The sequence below is a fragment of the Dipteris shenzhenensis genome, chromosome 25 (genome assembly GCF_047967505.1).
Source record: "Dipteris shenzhenensis isolate YYH24624 ecotype China chromosome 25, Dip_SZ_1.0, whole genome shotgun sequence".
NCBI classification, from domain to species: Eukaryota; Viridiplantae; Streptophyta; class Polypodiopsida; order Gleicheniales; family Dipteridaceae; genus Dipteris; species Dipteris shenzhenensis.
Genome location: NC_141620.1, coordinates 1,318,481 through 1,338,619, shown reverse-complemented (window position 1 = coordinate 1,338,619; position 20,139 = coordinate 1,318,481).

Sequence of the window (20,139 nt, the reverse complement as noted above, 5' to 3'; positions counted from 1 at the left end):
AAGAGAAAAGCTAGCTACACAAAGGGTCAGAAAGCAGGGAGGCAAAAGAAGAAATGGCATAGATGTGTTGGAGACCGAAGAGAATGGAGCAAAGAGAAGTGTTGAAAGAGCCACTGAGAGGGATTATGGGAGAGAAGCAAGTTCGTCTCTATAAGTGTCAAATGTAAATGGATGTCACTATTAGCATCCAAGATGGTCGTTTAACTACAGGTCTTTATTGAACAAATATATGTTTATTTGCTACAACAAGATGCCTTCATGCATTTGAATGACGCCTCCATGCATTTCATTCAGTAAGGGTGTACATTTAATATAAATGAATAAAAAGAGAAGTAACTTTCAAATTTATATATTGGTATTGAAAGACTAAAATATCAAGAAAAAAATTAAAGATTTATAATTACTATATTTTACTAGCAATAGTTAGAATGAGTAGTTGTTCAAATCCATATCTAAAATGAAAACTATCAAAATGTGTTAGTTTACTTCACATTTGCATGAACGAGCAACATTACTATTTCCATCATGAGTCATTACATGGTGTTCTCCTCACTATTACAAGGTGTTAGTTATGCGGTCTTCTCCTACCGTCTAATAATGACCAGGCTTGCAAAATCCCTCAAAAATCGTTTCTCTAAAGGCTACGCCTGCAAAATCTGTCTAATAATGACCATCGCCTGCAAAATCATTACTACAAAATCGCCTGCAAAATTTGTCTAATAATGACCATCGCTTGCAAAAGGAAGGGCGTGGTGGGCTCTCCAGCCTTGAAGCGATTTTATCTCTCTTTCTCTCCAGCCTTGAAGCTTCCCCCAAATGCTCCTCACACTCCTCCAAATGTCCAAAAAATTTTACATTCCTGCCCTCTCATCTTCTCACAGTTCAAAAATTTAGCGATGTCGACTCCTTCCTTTCCGAGGTGCCTGCCATGACATCGAGCTGCTTGTGGCTTTCAACAAACTTCAACGACATCGACCTCCTTGCGGCCTTCAACAAACATCAACGAGCAAAGAGCTTTTGAGGTAAGTACTCTTTTCTCTTCAGAAATTCAACAACCATAGCCTAGGGAGGCAAGCGTAACGGCAAGAGTGCAAGCAAGAAAAAGATATGAAGCAAAGTGAGCCGAAAGAGATATGAAGCAAGGTGGCTCACTGTGGTGAAAGTTGGACTGCCTGGGGCAGCAAAAACGCGCTGCCTCTTTTGCTGCCCCAGGCAGTCCAGGAAGGAAGTTGGATAACCTTGCTCGCTGTGGTGGCACTTGGATTGCCTGGGGCAGCAAAAGAGGCAGCCCGTTAAGACTGCCTGGGGCAGCAAAAGAGGCAGCTCGTTAACGGGCTGCCTCTTTTGCTGCCCCAGGCAGTCTAGGCAGTCCAGGAAGGAAGTTGGATACCTCCGGAGCTCGAGGTTGGGAAGCTTGATGGTGAGGTCGACGACGGGTTCAGAGGCAAGGAGATGGTGACGTCGACGACGGGTTCAGAGACCTTCATGAACTGTAGGTTGAGGAGAGTGAGGAGGAGCTCACGGGTGGTGAGGTTGCAGAAGGTGAGGTGGCAGTTGGACTACCTGGGGCAGCAAAAGAGGCAGCGCGTTAACGCGCTGCCTCTTTTGCTGTTGAGGAGAGTGAGGAGGAGCTCACGGGTGGTGAGGTTGCAGAAGGTGAGGTGGCAGTTGGACTGCCCTGGGCAGCAAAAGAGGCAGCGCGTTAACGCGCTGCCTCTTTTGCTGTTGAGGAGAGTGAGGAGGAGCTCACGGGTGGTGAGGTTGCAGAAGGTGAGGTGGCAGTTGGACTGCCTTGGGCAGCAAAAGAGGTAGCGCGTTAACGCGCTGCCTCTTTTGCTGCCCCAGGCAGTCCAGGAAGGTAGTCCAGGCAGTCCAGGAAGGAAGGAGCTCGAGGCTGGGAAGGCAGAAGGTGAGGCAAGGAGATGGTGACGTCGGGTTCAGAGGCAAGGAGATGGTGACGTCGACGACGGGTTCAGAGACCTTCATGAACTGTAGGTTGAGGAGAGTGAGGAGGAGCTCACGGGTGGTGAGGTTGCAGAAGGTGAGGTGGCAGTTGGACTGCCTGGGGCAGCAAAAGAGGCAGCGCGTTAACGCGCTGCCTCTTTTGCTGCCTTAACGCGCTGCCTCTTTTGCTGCCCCAGGCAGTCCAGGCAGTCCAGGAAGGAAGGAGCTCAAGGCTGGGAAGGCAGTCCAAGCAGTCCAGGCAGTTTAGGAAGGAAGGAGCCCCAGGCAGTCCAGGCTATCCGTTTGATCGCATCTTGAACTTCACGGGGTAGAAAGGTGCTGACGAAAGTTTGCAGGAAGGCAAGGAAAGCGAAGATCGTACCATAAGAAATGGAAGATTTCTCCATAGCTTCGTGATAATTTATCTGCTTTGACGATAGAATCTGAGCTACTGATTCAAACTCTAAGCAGCTCGCCTCGTTTTCCCTTCAATCGCTCATCGGCTACTTCTCGACCACAAACGAAATCTAAGACTCGTGTCTGCTACTCGTCACTTTCTCCTTATCATTCAAGGTGCATTGCTCATGCTCTTAACATTCTCGTCATTCACTCATTGTTGTTCGTGAGAATAACGTCCACAGGATTAATGATATAAGCCATGGAGTTTATGAGGGCGTGAATGTAGTACTTGAGAGTGGTTGAAGAAGAAAAGCAAGGAGCTGGCGACGCAGCTGCGGTTAATGCTAGGGAGTTGGCAATAAGAGCAATCACATACAGGATGCCAGTGGAACTGATCTTTAAACTCTGGGCCATGAGTGGAAGACTTAATGCTGCAAGGGGAAGGACGATGGTGGTGGAGGATGAGCTGCAAAGGGGCCTTGTTAAGAGGCCGCAACAACAAGAAACACAGGTATTGTCCTGGTTATGCGCAATGAGAGGTTGGTTTACAAATAGGAAGGGAGGCCCTTGTTGGTGAACGGGCGATTGATGAAAAGCTTTTAGTGCCGAGATGAGAGGAAGCAGCTTTGTCAAATAGCTTCAGCTGAGTTGATGCGCAATGATGCACGGTGAACACTATCGATTATGTGACCCGTTTCGCTACTTGCTTCAAGCTCATGAACTGTTAGATTTGCAAGTGAAGTATAATATATCTACCCGCGCACGTTGCACTCGCTGCTATTATCTCCTTGCATATGATTTAACCTTCTTCTACGAACTGCTTTCAATCTAGTGCCTAAAATTCAAAGCGCCAACCTTCTTCTACGAACTGCTTTCAATCTAGTGCCTAAAATTCAAAGCGCCAATTCAAAGCCCGCTTAGCTCACTTGAGTGTCTTTACTTTGTCCTATAGAGCAATACAAGTGGCAACCTTGGGAGACAGCGGTGACCCGGTCATTGTCGGCTTTTTTATAAACTCGCCAGCTAGTACCTCTGTAAGCTACACCTTTAAACACTCCCAACCAGCTAGTACCTCTGAAAGCAATCACGGAAAGGGAAAGCTTCTTCGGGCTTGAGTAGAGGATGCATTGATATCATTGAAAAGGTTGCGAATTGATTGTGATCATCCCACGAGGGTAGCACTCTGGTTTCTTTGTTTTCTTGCGTTACAATAAAATATGGAAACGATCAAGTATCTCTGCTTCTCTTGCAGTCTTGTTGGTCCGAAAACAACAAATCGAGTTTCGGGCGATGAGAGAGGCGTACCAGCTCCCTGGCGGTCTTGCTCCAACGCCAATGATCATCATTATCAAGAACAAGCTGGAAGTCCGAGATTAAAAGGTCATCTGTTAGTTCTTGAGGTTCGGGGTGGTCCTGGGAGCAACGAAAAACGTGAGAGCGAAGGAGGAGGGTAAGAGGGGGAGGGAGGGAGAAGGAGAAACGATGGGAATGTGGACGGTAAAGGGAAGTGAGGAGGAGGAGGCGGCGAGTGGGCAGATGGAGGGGGGGGCAGAAGGGAGCAGCTGTGAAGGACATTGCCGGCTTTTTTATAAACTCGCCAACTAGGACGCTCGCGATCGTTTGCAAACACGTCTCTCCCCAAAGAAATTCTGTCTCTTGCAAGCAATGGCACGGGTCAGCTTGACTCTTGACTCTTGAGTCTCATGAGGAGCACGTGCGCTTTTCGCAAGGCAATGGGCATGACCTGTCGTGACTCGTTGGGACCCCGTGACTGGTTTTTTAGCACTACGTGAGCCTTTGAATTAGGGAGCTTCACACTCATCCAGGAAGGAAGGAGCAGCGGAGAGATTTTGCTACTTTCGCCTTTCAATTAGTCTTCCTTTCTCCTACTCTCTCTGTTGTCCAGCCATCTTACCTTCACTTTGAAATCGTATTTGGGACGATTTAGCCAAGTCTGTAGCTGAAATGGGAATTTGGGACGATTTAGCCAAGTTTTTTATTACGGTGGCTAGTCGAGATCAGGACTACAAGAGGATGGGTAAGAAGGTGAAGTGGGCTTCAGATTTTATATTGCTCGATTTTCCATCTGGCTATCCACTTGATGAGAGAGGATCCACTCCTACTTGGAATGTCTTGCTCGAGGACCATGTGCGGCATGGGCTTGCAGTTGCATCAGCTTCTTTGTCTGATAGTGGTTGGTTGGCATGCATATGTCATTTGGCAGGTAAGGCACAATACCACAATTGACATTTCACATTTTGTGTTTCCATTCTACTAGTTTTAAATAAAATTAATTGCTTGCAGGACAATGTATTGGTTGGATGGAACGGTTTGCATATGTCCAGGGCTTGGAGGTTGTCAGACATGTGATCATTCATGACAAGTTTCCATATGGATTTTGTAGAGAACATGATAAAAGTGTTAAGGTAAGCTACCATTCCATGCATTCTATGTTTGCATTCCATGATAAAAGTGTCTTTGACAAATGTCTCCTCGTTAGTCCTATGCATGCTATGTTTGGAAGGATAAGTCCTATGCATGCTATGTTTGCCATCTTTCATGCTAAAATGCTTGCTAGTTGAAGTCAATATACTATACATGTTTTTCTCCATGTGGTTTCCAGATGCAATCTTCAGTATTAGCTCTAATACGTAGAGCAAAGAAGAATCCAACAGTTTTTTGGGAGGAGAGCTTTCCACTTTTCCAACAGCTTTTGATTGATCCACGTGAAGATGTCTGGACTCATCACATACCTCCCTCTACAAGGACAATCATGCCGATGTCTTCTCAGCTAGCACGAGGTGGACTAGAGAGGAGTAGTTTTTTTGTAGGTTGCATTATGTCTCTTCTCTGTGCTCCTGGAGGGCTGGTTCTAGAGATGGGTTGTGGTACAACCCCTCTTATCCGTGCTTGTCAGGCCATTGGCAGGCCTTGTTTTTCATTTGATTCAGACAATGGTATTGTGGCTAGCATTGTTGAGCCACTTGTGGCAGATCATTCTGGAAAACGGATCAGGTCAGAGCATGATGGAGAGGGGGAAGAAGAGAGAGTGGAACCTGTCACAAACCCCTTTGATGAGTAGTATGCTATTGGCCCTGAGTTTTTTTGTTATATATTTTGAATGCTAAAATTGAGGACTTTGAAAGTGTTATTTAGCATCTTTATAATATGGTAGATAGTGAACATTTACGGGTGCCTTTGAATCAAGAAAGTACAAATTTTGATGCTTTGGATAGTGTTTGTAAGGCCTTGATCTAGCAATTGATTTTTTCTGCTTTTTGTTGGTAGCGAATTGTCTTTTGTATAACACATAAGGATGGCAAGTTCTTCTTATTGGAAATTATTTTCATTGTTCCACTTTGACTTACTTTCCTTTGAAATGTATGTTTTGTTGTAGTTTGTTACCATGCTATGCAGAAAAAATGGCAAGATTCATGACAGCCGACAAGAGATATGATGAGTGCCAATTAGTTAAACCACATGCGCGCAACTACTTTCTTGATGATGAATGTCAGGGGGATTAGAATATGGTTTAAAACACCATTTTGTTCATAGACTGATAATTGTTGTGGTGAACCATGGACACATTTGGAAAGTTTTGGTCTAGTGCATTTTGTAGGTGAAGTGGTATTTCAACAGTCATCTATGTTATGAGTTTGGTAATTAGTTTATGTTCTTCAAGTGAAAGATAGGGTGGATTGTAAGTCTGATTATTGGTATGCTTATTATGACAACATCTTGCTATAGTAAGTTTGGTTTCAAATTTGTTCTCATCGGAGGAATCGTAAAAAAACTCGCTCGCTTAATTGGGCCCGCTCGCTTTTTCTCGCTCGCTCTATTGACTACCTCATGTGACTAGATCAAACACCTTGAACATATCCTTTTACTTCAATGCATATGTTGTGATGCAATAGAATCCATGATCCAAATATCTTTATCAAAGTCATGGGCTACAAGCAATGTTGTGCACAATGTGATGGAGTTGAGATGTCCAATCGTTTGCATGGCCCATTTGGCATAATTTGCCCTCTTGCCTTTGCACCCTAGTTTCACAACATTTATTGTGAGATGTGTAACCTCCATTTTACCATTTCAAATCATATTCCACGTGTTTTGCATGTTCTAAGGATTGTTTCTTAGCTTTGCCTTGCCCATGCGTAGGCTTGCTATAGCAATCTCTAGCAATGTGACCTAGCTTATAGTATCTTACCTTCCTCTTAGAAAGTAATCTCCACTTTGCTTGGCATGAGATTGTTCCTTTACACCACTTTAATTGATCTTATTCTATCCAATCTTGGACCAAGAACTTCCACCGAGTTGAACATTTCTCTCACATTTTTTACCTTTAAGTTAAATGTCTCACATCTTCACAACTAGTGGACATTCAACATAGGCATCCTTGATACCCTTTCTTAATACTATTCTCGGACCAATAGGCTTATATATTCACCTACTTGATATCTATCCCCTTAGCAATGACTGCCACCTTCAGGCCTCCAAACGATTGTGGTAAACTATGGATTATGTGCTCTATAAACTCAAAATCTTTCCATACAAAGCCGTTTTTAGCTAGTTTGTACTTGACCACTTTCATCATGTTTAGATGGTCTGTTATAGCATCTCCATCTTGCATTTTGAAAGATTGAGACATATCATTGGTGTCTTGCACCCTCGTACATGGACATCCATGTTGACTAACTTTTGATGCTTTTGTGAAATGAATCACTTAAGAAAACACTTTATTCTTCAAGCATGCTATGAGTATGTTAATTATTTCAACATTCATCTCATCATAAGCATCTTTGTCTACTTGCAATGCATTTTACGCTAGTAAGCACCCTTTACATCAATAAGTGTCCACAACTTCTTTCGAAAAAATGTATTTTTTATTTTGAGTCTTATAAAGTTGAAATTGTTTTCATCAAAGACTAAAGATTTTGGCAAACAAGGAAATCCATTAATGTCATCATGCGGATGCAAGACGTCCTTGGGTGGTCCTTGGATCATGAAAACCTAATAAAAGTGATTTATCAATCTTGTCAGTCTTTGTGATAAAATCCTATGCATGCAAGCCAGGAAGTAGATAGCTAGGAGTGAGAGAGACTACACTTGGAAGAAGGAGAGAGAAGATAAGGCCACAAAGATGACATCTATACAAAAGGTTAAGTCCAATTGCATTTTAGCCCGTACAATAGACTCGCTCCACCCATTTGTGTCATACACCACACACTCGTGCACACATCCATCTCGATACACTTATTTGTATCCTCCACCACATAGTACTTTGGCGTGATCCATGTAATCCATTTATGAAGGCCATGCTTGATCCATGTGCCTCTTCACATAAGAAATATGTGCACACTTGCCCTTAAACTCTAGTAAGTGCTCTACAAACCACGATTCTTTCAACACTTTGCCTAGTTTAGTTTGCTCCATTTTGCAATTTGAGACATGAACCTTGAAGAGGAGTTCTATACCTTGACGTTGTTCAAACAAATTTGAATTAAGAGCTATGGTAAAAACTTATAGCCCATAAAAAGAAATTCCCCCACAAATTGTCAAACTTTTGGGTTAAAATTGAAAGTTGGTCAATAATAAAAGTCTATGAAATGGGGTACCTAGGCAATTTGGAGATTTTAACCACCATTGATCTTGGAGCGTTTTTTGTGATGTAGAGAAACTCAAAGGCCTCTCCATGGGATGTGAGGGTTTGTTGGTAGCTAGAAATGTAAAAAAAAGGAACTAAAATGGGGGTCCCCTTTTTCTTGCTTAAAAAAACTTTGAGAAATGAAGGATTTTGAGGATTTTTGGCCCTTTTGAAAAAATGGGCTATGAACGCCCTTTTGAAAATGAAGTCCTTAGAGGTCTTTTATGAAAATTTGCCTTGCATTTTGGAGAGTTTTCAAGTTTTTTGGAGGCCCAATAGACATTTACCCCTTTAGGAAATGTTGTGAATGGGCCTTTAGAGGGGATTCTTCCTTTATATGAGGAGAGACATTTACAATTTTCAAGTTTTGCTTAACAATTTTAAAACCAAACTAAAGTATAAAATAAATTTGAAAGGAAAAAAGTTTCGACACAATCAAAGTAGCCAATTCATCAAAACAAATATGCATCACAACTTGCAAAAGAAATGAAGTCAAGCAAAACAATAATAGAGGTGGAGTGAAGCTATGTACTCATTGTTATTTGACATAAAGGCTTATCCATTGCTAGTAGCATTGATCACATTGAGATAATCCAAAGGGATGTGATTGATTAAGTTGATTGCTTAGTGTATTTAAAACTCACATCTAGTAGTAGTGATGACATTGAGATAATCCAAAGGGATATTATTGATTAAGATAATCTCTTAGTGTTTTCAAAGCTACGTTTTCTATGAATTAATAGGCTAGATTCTAGTTAAAGCTATGGCTAGATGCTTGATGCATTGCCCAGATGCTTGCCACAAAGCTAGTGCTAATCCTCTATTGATTACTCATTTTGTTAATTGTCCCTCGTTCATTGCATGACATGTGGCATTTATTTTGAGCTAAGCTAAGCCATTCATATTTTCTTTTATTGTGTTCTCTAGTACTTTGTAGCCCTCACAATGCTTGCATACCTCCTCAAGGGATGAAAGAAATTGAGAAGCTTCTAATGCCTATCAAGAAACACAAGCCCTATGTTGGGTTATTTTTTACCACCCAAGTAGTGCAATTACTACAAAATAAGTTTTCAACTCAAAGGGGGGAAAATAAAACAATTAGAAAGGAGCATACGATGGAGAGAAAGTAAAATACTGAGCTCACAGTGTCTCTAGTAGCATAAATAATATAGGATATTATTAGCAAAAGTCTAGCAAGGTACATGACATTAGTAACAAAAGCCTAGCAATAGTAATAGGTAGCAATTAAAAAGTAGAACATCACAAATTGAATATAGAAGCTATTAGCAATAGCAACATATGATATAACTGTTAGATATCAATGCTCCACTCTCGTGTAACTACGTGGGAACCAGCTAACTCTACTTGTAAGCCCCCCATATGAGGAGAAGGCATTTGAGTAGCTAGGTTATCGGGTAGGCCTTGGTTTGGACACCATATGGGGGCCATGTGTGGCTTGATGGCTGGACAACTTTAGATAGAGTTGGCACACTGCCAACTAGGCTACATGCAAGTGCGGGAAGGCATCCCATGACTGATCGCACAGAGGATAGATGGAGCATTTCCTGGGGCAACCCACTCTCGGGTTGTCGGGCCTGCCGTTTAGAGCCCCAGATGATCCCGGATGCCTTTGGGCTGAACGGCAGCCGTAGGTCAGTTGCTCTATTCTACGCCACGGTTCTATCGTGTGGTCAGTGGCCTATTTCAGGAGTCGGCCATTTTGGGTGGACTGGGTCGATTACCCAATTGGGTCTAACCGACTATGACGGGTGGCTATATAAGAGCAAGCCCATGAAGCCCATTATCATCACTGGCTACAACAACCCTGATTCCTTAGCATCCAGCCTCATCCTCTACTATTTCCAGCATGCCATCGAAGCTTCTCACACAGGAGCGCATGGCTGGGAGGCATGCCATCTATTGTATCAGTTTTACAGTAATCAAATTTTTGATTCTCCATACTATCTGCTTTTCTCTCTTGCATACGAGATCCTATTATCTGTTGAGCACAGAAGTATTGTTTTCTTACAATGACAAGAGGAAATTGTAATCATTAGCATCATAATCAGATAGGGTACAATTTCAATCTTTACTTGAGTATATTATCTCTAATTTTGCATAATGTGGCCAAAATGTTTTCCTTAAAGCTCTTGTGAGCCTAATGTGGCTAGAAATTTGCATAAGAAGAGGTAGAGACAAGCCACATTCCTAATGAAATTCAATGACCTAGCATGTTACTGTCAAGAATGACGATTAAATTTCTTCCTATAGAAACTTTCTAGTTAAATAAAATACTTACTTTGACCAAGATCAACTATATCAAAACATTTTGGTTAATGATGCTAAAAGGTGGTCTTACGATGTTGCCATAGATTTGAGACCTTCAGTTTGCATTTATGGAGCTACATGAACTTGACTAGTGTTGTTAACAAAAAGAAATCTAATATAATCCAACTTTTGTTATTGACACAGTCTCCACTAATATGCAAAATTCTTTTGGTAAGTTTCCACATTCTTATGATGTAAAATGAAAAATGCAACTTGAAGGAAGGAAGGCTGACAAGTGCAAAGAGTTGAATATTGAAGAATCGGATAGAATTCCCAAAGGTAATCTAGTTGTTAAAAGATTACACATGTTCTTTGGGATTGTAATTGTTCTAGGGTGATGAATAACCTCTCAAATTATGTGCTAATATGGATGAGATCACTCCTTGAGTGTCACTATCCATTTCTAATGTTAGGCTACAAAAGAATATTCTTTTTAATATAATATCATGCTCATATGGGCCAATTCAATCATGTGGTATGCAATTAAAACTTGGGCAACCTCAACTAATTGTGGAGAAACAAGTTAAAAATATATGGGTGCAAATTCATAGGACAGTATAGCTAGAATTGAGACCATTCAAAGTCTTCATAAGTGATTAATGACTAGCTAGTTGGAACTGTGTAGCAAATAACGATGCATCCATCAAATAGTTAATAGAGGTGTGATGGCAACTTCAAATACAATTCCATGGAAACTTGAATAATAATGCTATAATGTTGCGTGGGTCATCCTATCCACCTCCTCTTTTGCCTTGCAATAGTTATACACATGATTAGAGAAATTGAGAGATATTGTCCCCCATTGGTGGGTATTGTTCAATTAGAGCATTGAGAGGTTGAACAAAATTAAAAGGCTCTAGCATCTTGAAGTTCTTGATGCCCAAACTTTTTCACAATGCTAACACTTTGAACCAATGGACACGTATATTGGCTTGCACTAATTGAATAAGCGAGAGAGCTACGACATTGCAATATAACATTATAATGTTGACAAGAGCTACTAACCAAGAAAATAGTTTTTTAAATGAACCCAAGAATGAATCAAGTGTTAATTTGATGTATGTGAGACAAGTGTAAGGAAAGAAAGAGCAAATTCCAATGAAAAAAGTGCATTCCATTTTGGGGATCATTTGAGATCAATATACTTAAAAAGAGCGTAGACATAAGCACATTGAATTATGAAAATATGGTGCAATTTTAATTTTCAGGAGAGGTAAGAGAGAGATAGAATACAATCAAGGGATTTTTGGAGGATAGTTCCACCACATATGAGTCAAATTCTTGCTTTGGATTGCTGCTTGAGTTAGTGGCATGTTTAATAATAGCATCGGGGGGAAGTGCATGCTTGATGTATGCAACTAGGCTTCTCACCCTTTCCTAAGTAAACTTTCCATTTCAATAGATTTTATCCAAATATTTGGACCAATAAGTGCTCTCATTACTTTGTATGTGGCAAGCACTAGATGACACTAAGCTTGACATGACACTGGTTATAAACTTCTCTAAACATGGTAGCTAGTTGGCATTAGAAGGCTACAAGCACACATTGAATTGAATGAAGCATGTGCTGGGGAAAGAGGGTGTAATCTATAGTATAGAGGGCAAGATGTTTTTTATGAGTCAAGGGAGGCATTTTATCCTTTTCATTTGACATATTTAACTTTCCTCACTGCATTGCTTATTGAAGTTGTGATTTCATCACCTCCCAAGTGGCAACACTAAATGCATCTTCAGTTTTTAAATATCACACAAAATTTGAGTGAGTATCATCCACCTCTATACGGAAGCAAAGGTATGAAACTTTTTCCAAAAATATTGTTTGCCTCTTGTTGTAGTTGTCTATGACATCCCCTTGTGTACCTCAATTCTAACCCTCTAATGGATCATGCACTAACCTTTTTTAGACTCTTATTCATTTGGAAAATGGAGAATTTCATAAGCAAGGACTTGTCGCCCTTGCTTTGATTCAATTCTAGCCCCCTTGCATATTCCTTGTGATTAGTTGATGTCGAAGCAATGAAAGGTGCTCCTTTTTAGTTTATTTGCATTCTTTGGGACCATGTAGGAGAATAGTTCTTTGTGAGGCTATAAAGGGTTGGAGACTAGTTAGATCTATATACAAGGAGACAATTGAGGATTCTATGATAAGATTAGTTGGCTTTAATCATAGCCAATGTTACATAGATCCTCACCCCTCTCTTGTCATGGGAAATTTATGGTGTCTTCGGCCACATGGTGGATGACACTCTAGTGCTTAGCTTGGGACTTAGGAGAGTGGCATTGGATTGATTTTGTATCTCCTCATAGGACACTACCCTTGTTCAATTACACAATATAGAAATGCATCAAGAGAGCACACTTGGAGATACACTAGAGCATCATTTTACCCTTGCAAACTCACTTTTGGATATGATTCTAGGGATACTACTAGAAGAGATAGGTTTCCATGTTATTTAATCTCTTCTAGCGAAAGTAGGTCTTTGGCATGGATCATCAGCCCATTGTGCTTTATCGCTCCATGGTTCATTAAACATTGCATTTTGAGACATAGAGTGACCTCAAGGATATAGTAGAGCATTGCATACTTTCTTGATAGGATGAGAGGGAGTAGATCTAGATAGAGCCATTTTCATTAATAGAGGGGTCCCTCAATTTATCCCTCTAGATGAAATGTTTGGATCTTTGCACCCTTCTATAACTTAGCTTAGGAGATCATTGTCAAGCTTATTGCATGGAAAATTTGGAGATCTAAATGCACAAAGGAATTAGATGGGGCTAAATCTAATGCCTCTCATTCAAGGATATTACACACACTCTCATGGTTAGTTAAGGTAGGATCCAGGGCTCCTCATATTCTGTAGTGGCTAGGGGAGCTTCCTTCGTGAGAGAGTGACTACTTTATACTCTATAGGTATAGCCACTAGGCCTTAATGGCACTTCCACTTCTTGGATTGGGTTACGATAGCATTATTTCCTTTTTGCATGATTTTGTATGGGACTCTTATAGGATCTTACCTTGAATGTCATTTTCTTTCTAGAACAATAAGTATAATAAAGGTTTAATTCTCACCACATGTACTTGAACCTACATCTTGTACCATTGGCATACCTTGATGCTAAGAGGGGGGGACAACTCCAACTTCTAATCATGTCTACCTCGAGCAAGGGAAGGTTAAGATGGGGGGCAGAGGGGGGTGTTCTTAGCATTTAAAGTATCTAAGAGACAACAAAGGGGCTATGGAGACACAACAGTTATACATTTTTAACACAAATCCAATTACAAAAGGGATATTTTGATTTTGGTCTTATAAAGTCCTTGGGTTTTTCGAAGGATTATGGAAAATGTCCTATATAAATATAGGGGTGATTAAACTGAGCCTTTGAAAACATGTGCCTAGGTATTTCTAATTGTGAACTCGTTCAAATGGACAAAGGTTCCAATGATAAGAATGAAAGTACAGATGAGGGAAAACAAGGACTGCAAAATCTATCTATAGATGAAGATTGCATTAGATAGAGATTGAGGGATATGAACTAGTAGACTGAAAGGAAAATGAGCAACAAAGGAGGATGTGCATGATAGAATCACAAAAAATTGACCTAAGGGAGAGATGACTTGACGCAAAGATGAACTTTGAGCAAGAAGTGTAAGATTTTTTCATGTACATGCTTTTGACTAGGCAACTCTTTGAATTTATAACATTGCCAAGGAGACATGGAATTCAAAGAGCACAAATGTAGCTAGAGGGAGGAGGAATATGGAGCAAACAAGCTCACACAAATCCTGCATACAGTACATTAGTTTTATCAACAAGCAATAGATGCAAAGATGCATGTAAATGGGGTTGCTCCTCATTTTGACTCTTATATTGCTCCATTTGTATGTAACTTATGTAACTAATTACATCAACATGAAACTATACTGTGACTTTTCTAACATTTCCCCTTTAGTAGAAGATTTCACATCCATGATAGACAAGACTTCTCTATACTCCTCAAACTTCAACTAGGTGAATACGTCAAACTTCAAAGAAATAATTCATAGATTAAATTTATTTCTATTTGATTTATTGGCAAATGGAATATAATGAATATCGATGTGCTTTGCCTTCCCATGATCTCTTGGATAATTTGCTAAAGCAATTGTGCTCACATTATCACAAAAAGATCATATTTATTTTTCCCTGGGCTAGACCAAGTTTACCTTGGCATGATCTATCATCTCCATAATTAGATTGTCATTGTATACTATAATCATATGAAGTTCCATATTTCTTCAAAGTGTATAAGCCATAATCATCATTCCTTTCAAAAAATCCTTTTAACCCAAAGTGTAAATTGATGCTTTTTCAAATCATGAACTTCCTTCTTGAGGCTGCATACCATATGTCTTCTATTAAGGAATGGTCATATATTGATGCTTTTGCAAAGAATTCACATTTGGATTCTTTTGCAAAGGGAGAATTATCTCTAAGCAACTAGAACACTTTTTGCAAATGTTCCAAATGCTTTTTCTTGGTTTTACTATAAATAAAGATATTGTCTAGTAGTACTACAACAGATTTCCCTAAATATGGCCTTAAGGCACTATTCATAAGTGTCATGAAAGTTGTTGGAGCATACCAAATGGCATTACTTTAAACTGATAATGCCCATATCTAGTATGAAATGATGTCTTAGGGACATCCTCTTCTCTAATTCATACTCGGTGATATCCTAACCTTATGTTAATTTTAGTAAAATATTTTGCTCCTTGCAATTGATCAAAGAGCTCATCTATGCGAGGCATGTGATACTTAATTTTTATGGTGATTTTATTTAATGCTCGGTAATCTATGCATAAATGCATAGTACCATCCTTTTTCTTTACCAGTAGAATTGGTGTAGACCAAGGTGATCTACTTGGTTGAATTAGACCCTTCCTAAGGTATTTAGTTTATTGTATCTCAACTTGAAGTTTTTCCATTTGATTAAGTCTATATGGGGCTTTACAAACAAGGGTAGATCCTGGGATTATATCTATCTTATGATCTACTTCTCTCTAAGGGGGTAAACCATCAAGCAAATCAGATGGGAAAATATATTTCAATTCAACCACTAAGTCCTTAAATGAAGAATCGTACTTGTTAATCACATCAATATAAAATTTATTCTTTTCAGTTGTAGCAGAAATAAATGCACCAATAAAATAAAGTTCAGATAGATATACTTCGGATTGTTGTTGCTGTAGAAGTCATTCCAGTTCCATCAAACAAATAAGAGGAGAGTTGGGCACATCATGTTCTCCCCAAATTTGGAAGACTCTACCATCTTTTTCAAACATAATGGAGTTATTTAAATAACTCCGCTTTAAGCTATGCCCAAGACTATACAACCACTCTCAACCAAGCACAATATATGTTCAATCGAGATGCAAAATTTGGAAATCCAAGGCATCCTGAGAAGCCTTGGAATTCCACCTCCACACCATGAATCATGTTGTCCCAAACCTTTTTATCATTGCCCTTTGCTAGAGAGACTACATATTTATGGGCACTTCGTCTCTCTGGCAACTTCAATTTCTTAACTAGCGAGTAGTTTAAGAAATTGTGTTGTTTTTCTCAAAAAAATAAAGAAATTATGTGTTGCGCTATCATCGACTATAATTCTTACCCTTTGCCACTTTATTTTTTCTCATTAAATCATGAGGATCAAAGGTGGTGGGCTGCCACATTGCCGATGATAGATGACACATATGGGTGCTATCCTCATGATAAACCTCTACCCAGTGTACTTTTCAGTACCATTAAGTGGCAACACTTGCACATCATGTACTTGTTTTTGTGGAGGTTTATTTGGGGCTTTAGCTCCCACTTGTTTGTTTTTAGGGCAGTTCCAAGTAACATGGTCTTTGCCCAAACATTTGAAGCAAAGATTTTATTGGTTGTCCCTTTCATAATCCTCTTTCTTTAAGAGAGGACATTTTTGGTTTGAGGTTTCCTAGGTGGTGCTTGATAAGCCTCCTTCTTGAAGTGCCCCTTCCTTTTCAAATTGGGAAATTTGTTGAACTTAGGAACAAAACCTGTTTGTTCCAAAGTTCTAGCATTGGATTTTATTGTCGTATTGTTATATATTTGGGCATACTTAATTGCTTCTTCAAAGGTTTTGGGAGAATTTATTCTCACATCAACCTTATAAGTGTACTTGAGACCTCTCACGAAACCCCTTATCTTCTGGAATTCAGCAATTCCTTTTAGCTTAAAGAGTGCCTCCCTAAAGTTCACTATGTATTAGACTAAAGTGTTTTTACCCATAGTATGATTTTGTCCCAAGCCTCCCAAGCTCTTTCTAACTCATTTTCAAGTAAAAACTCTTTTAAGAAGGCTTGTTCAAATTCAGCCCAATAACTAGGAATTCTATTATTTTCTCTGAGGCTCATCCGCCATTTACAGGCCTTATTTCCAAGTCCTTAAGAATATAAGAGGTTTCTTTAAGTCGAGAGGTAGACCTCTCAACTTGGCTAGGAGGAATCTATGATTGTGCCATAGGAGTTACTGATTGAGAATCAGATAGTTTGGTTATGGTTTCAGTTAGGGTCTTCATTGTATCACTAATAGTTCCTAACTGTGTTTCTATGTTTTGCGTTTGAGTTTCAAGTTTAATGAATTCCGAATATAGAATTCCATAATCATTGTAATCTTGAGTTTTGTTACACGCTTCCTCATGTATTTCCTCTTAACCTATATCTTTTCATTTTCTAGCCCTTTCCTCGCTCTCCCTAATCATTTCATCTCTTTTTGGAGTTGTCATTTTTTAAATGTATAGTTTCCAGAAATTATAAAGCAAAAAGCTTTCTATCAGAGAGAAAAATATGATGGCCACTTCCTTGGAATATGGTCAAGGCTTTGGATATGTCTTTAAAATTATCTCGCTTTCTTCAATTTACGATCTCATCTTTGGATCCTGATTTTGCACTTCTCTCAATCTCAAACTTCAATCCTCTTTCTTTTAATGATGGCGAGGCTTTAATTTGGGATGAAGTGGTCTTGGAGAATGAGGATCTTTGGGAAGAAAAGAGCTTTAGAGAAGCCTTTGGACCCAACCCTGGGAAGAGAGGGGTAGAAAATAAGAGTTGAGGTGGCTTTTTTTCTTAAGGTCTATTGATCTTTGATGATGTGGCCTTTTTTAATTCTTTTTTTTAAATGGTCTAAAGACCCTAATATGATGTGGCTACCAATCTTTGTGTATTCTCCTTCACGTCGAGCATCTACAAATTTGTTACTCTACACAGTCGTGTCATTCTTCTTTGTGTGCCAGTCTCGCAAGGACTATGCAATAGGTAGGGCTCTATGGAAACTACTTGCACTAGAGAAAGTGGCCTAGATGGAAGCTACCTTGCTGCATGGAATTCCCTCAAGGACATCACCTATTGGGATGGTCATAGATGATACCATGTTCAGCTTCTTTGTTTTCCATAAATTTTTCATGCTCTTCTCTACAATTGTAAGCGCTTCAAAGTAATTGTCGCCTTGTTGATGTGCTTTATCTGCCCTTATTACTATCTATTTCGTCGCCAAATATGGCTTTCTTTGTCTGTGTCTCTACACTCTCTTGACTTCCACCCACAAAAGGAAGACAATGCATCTACTACAGGCTTAAAAATATTGGAATGCATGAACCAGCTGTGGCTTTCTTTGTCTATGTCTCTACACTCTCTTAACATCCACCCATAAAAGGAAAACAATGCATCTACTACAGGCTAAACAATTTTGGAATGCATGAAAATTTGTGCCGAGGAATAAGAGCTAAAAGAAACGTGAGATGCTGCTTCACAACATGTTGTATAAGCTTTCATAGATTCTATGTGCAAGCCAATCTCGTCGCCAAGGTGTCACTCATATGAAAAGATTTGGTGAAGTTGACTGGCTCTGATACGAATGTATCAATCTTGAACAAGAGGTCTCTCTTTACTTTCCACCTAGCTAGGCATTCATGTGTGGGCTCCCTCTTCTTACATTCCCTTGTCTCTTGTGAGATCTCAACCTCCTTCCTTTTATGAGCTCCCTCCATAATCCTCCCCTAAACCCAGCACTTGCCAAATGGCTTCTTCCATTAATGGCATGTGTTGCACAAGAGACCTTACCATTCTAGCCCTCTCATGGGCTTCCCTTTGCTCCTCTTAAATAATGCCTAGGCCTAGGTCTATGTAGTTCAGTCAACAACATTTTTTACAGTGCTCCCAAGATAAGCGTGAGCGATGATGCAACATTTTAGGGTACACTTGCATGTGTTTCCCGTTCGTGTTACCGATACAGGTATTCAAATTAAGAGAGATTTCTCACCATGGTCCATAATTAGCAGCAACCACACAAAAAGAATGGATAGTGTGATGATGGAAGGTAATTGCATCATAGGTTGCACTATGCATTGTGCACCTTGCTTGCATATGAGAGACAAAAATTTAGGAAAGAGATAGCAACCTTGCAATAAAGTGAAAGCTCTACCATGATAGGTAAATAGCAACATGATGTGTAAAAACTAGAGTTTGCAAACATGTGCAAGTTCTATGATAAAAGTTAAAGGGCAAGTCTTTGCGTGAGTACTTGGGGGAGAAGAAAGCTTCAAAGTTTGTATGCTCGGATATGGTTGCTGTTGACACGCTGTCAAACTCTAACTCAGATAGGTTTTGGGTTTTGGCATGACGTTCAGATGGCTTAGAAGACACCCTGCATCATGCCAACATTTTTTGGAAGCAAGCACGGCAAGAGTTGCTACCAATTCTTCTCCATTGCTTTGATAGGCTTTCCTCGCCTTGCCTCCAGAGTCTAGTCAACCAAAGTCCCTTGCGGAGGTGAGTTCAATCGTAGTAGCAAAAGGAGAGGCACGCACGGTGCTACAATGATGATGCAATACTTGCTCTTCACTTCACATAAAATGATAGCTTTAGCTTATATCATATGCTGAAAGAACCAAAAAATACAAAGAAAGTGGCACAATCTTTGTCCTCTCGACCATGAACACCTAGAGCTCAATCTTCTTGATGGGACCGAGATGTGAGAGAAACCACCGAGTTGATAACAAAGGGAGAGGGGCAGCAAAAGAATAAGATGGCGAACTATGAGAGGGGTAGGTAAAAGGAAAGGGAGGGGTAGCAAGAGGAGGTTGAGAGAAGGGGTTGCATGTGGGCTACGAGAGGGAAAGGGAGAGGGTTGTGAGGGGGTATAGAGCATTGGGAACAAGAATGAGAGGGATTGTGAGGGGGCTGTGGAGGGAAAGGGAGGTGCGAGAGGGTAAGGGAAGGCCACCGAGAGGGTAAGGAGGGCAGCGAGAGGGTTGCGAGGAGAGTAAGTGAGTAACAGCGAGAGGGGGTGGTGAGGGAGAGTAGGGGAGGTGAGGGAGAGTAGGTTATTACAATGATGAGTCTATTGCAAGCATAGCTAGGGGAGGTAAGGGAGAGCAGGTTATTACAATGACGTGTCTATTGCAAGCATAGCTTGCTCAGCAAAACTGGACTCAACTAGGGACCCTGCAGACATGACTCTTTGATATGCTAGCATTTACTAAAGAAAATAGTCGACTCTCATCAGTGTTAGAGATGGCGGGTTGGATAAAGAGAAGAAGAACCATTGCAAATGCGCCTTCTCGAAGGAACTGCTCATTGACATCTTGAAGACTTGATTCCACGAACTGCCATCAGTTGCCATGCATCGAATCACGAAGAGCCAGCTCCATGTGCCCATCATGCTCTAAATAGTCAATCAACTTTGCTCTTCTTGCATGGACCAATCCCATGCAGCTGACCAACAAATTTCCACATTGCTTTCCATGCATGGACATGCAAA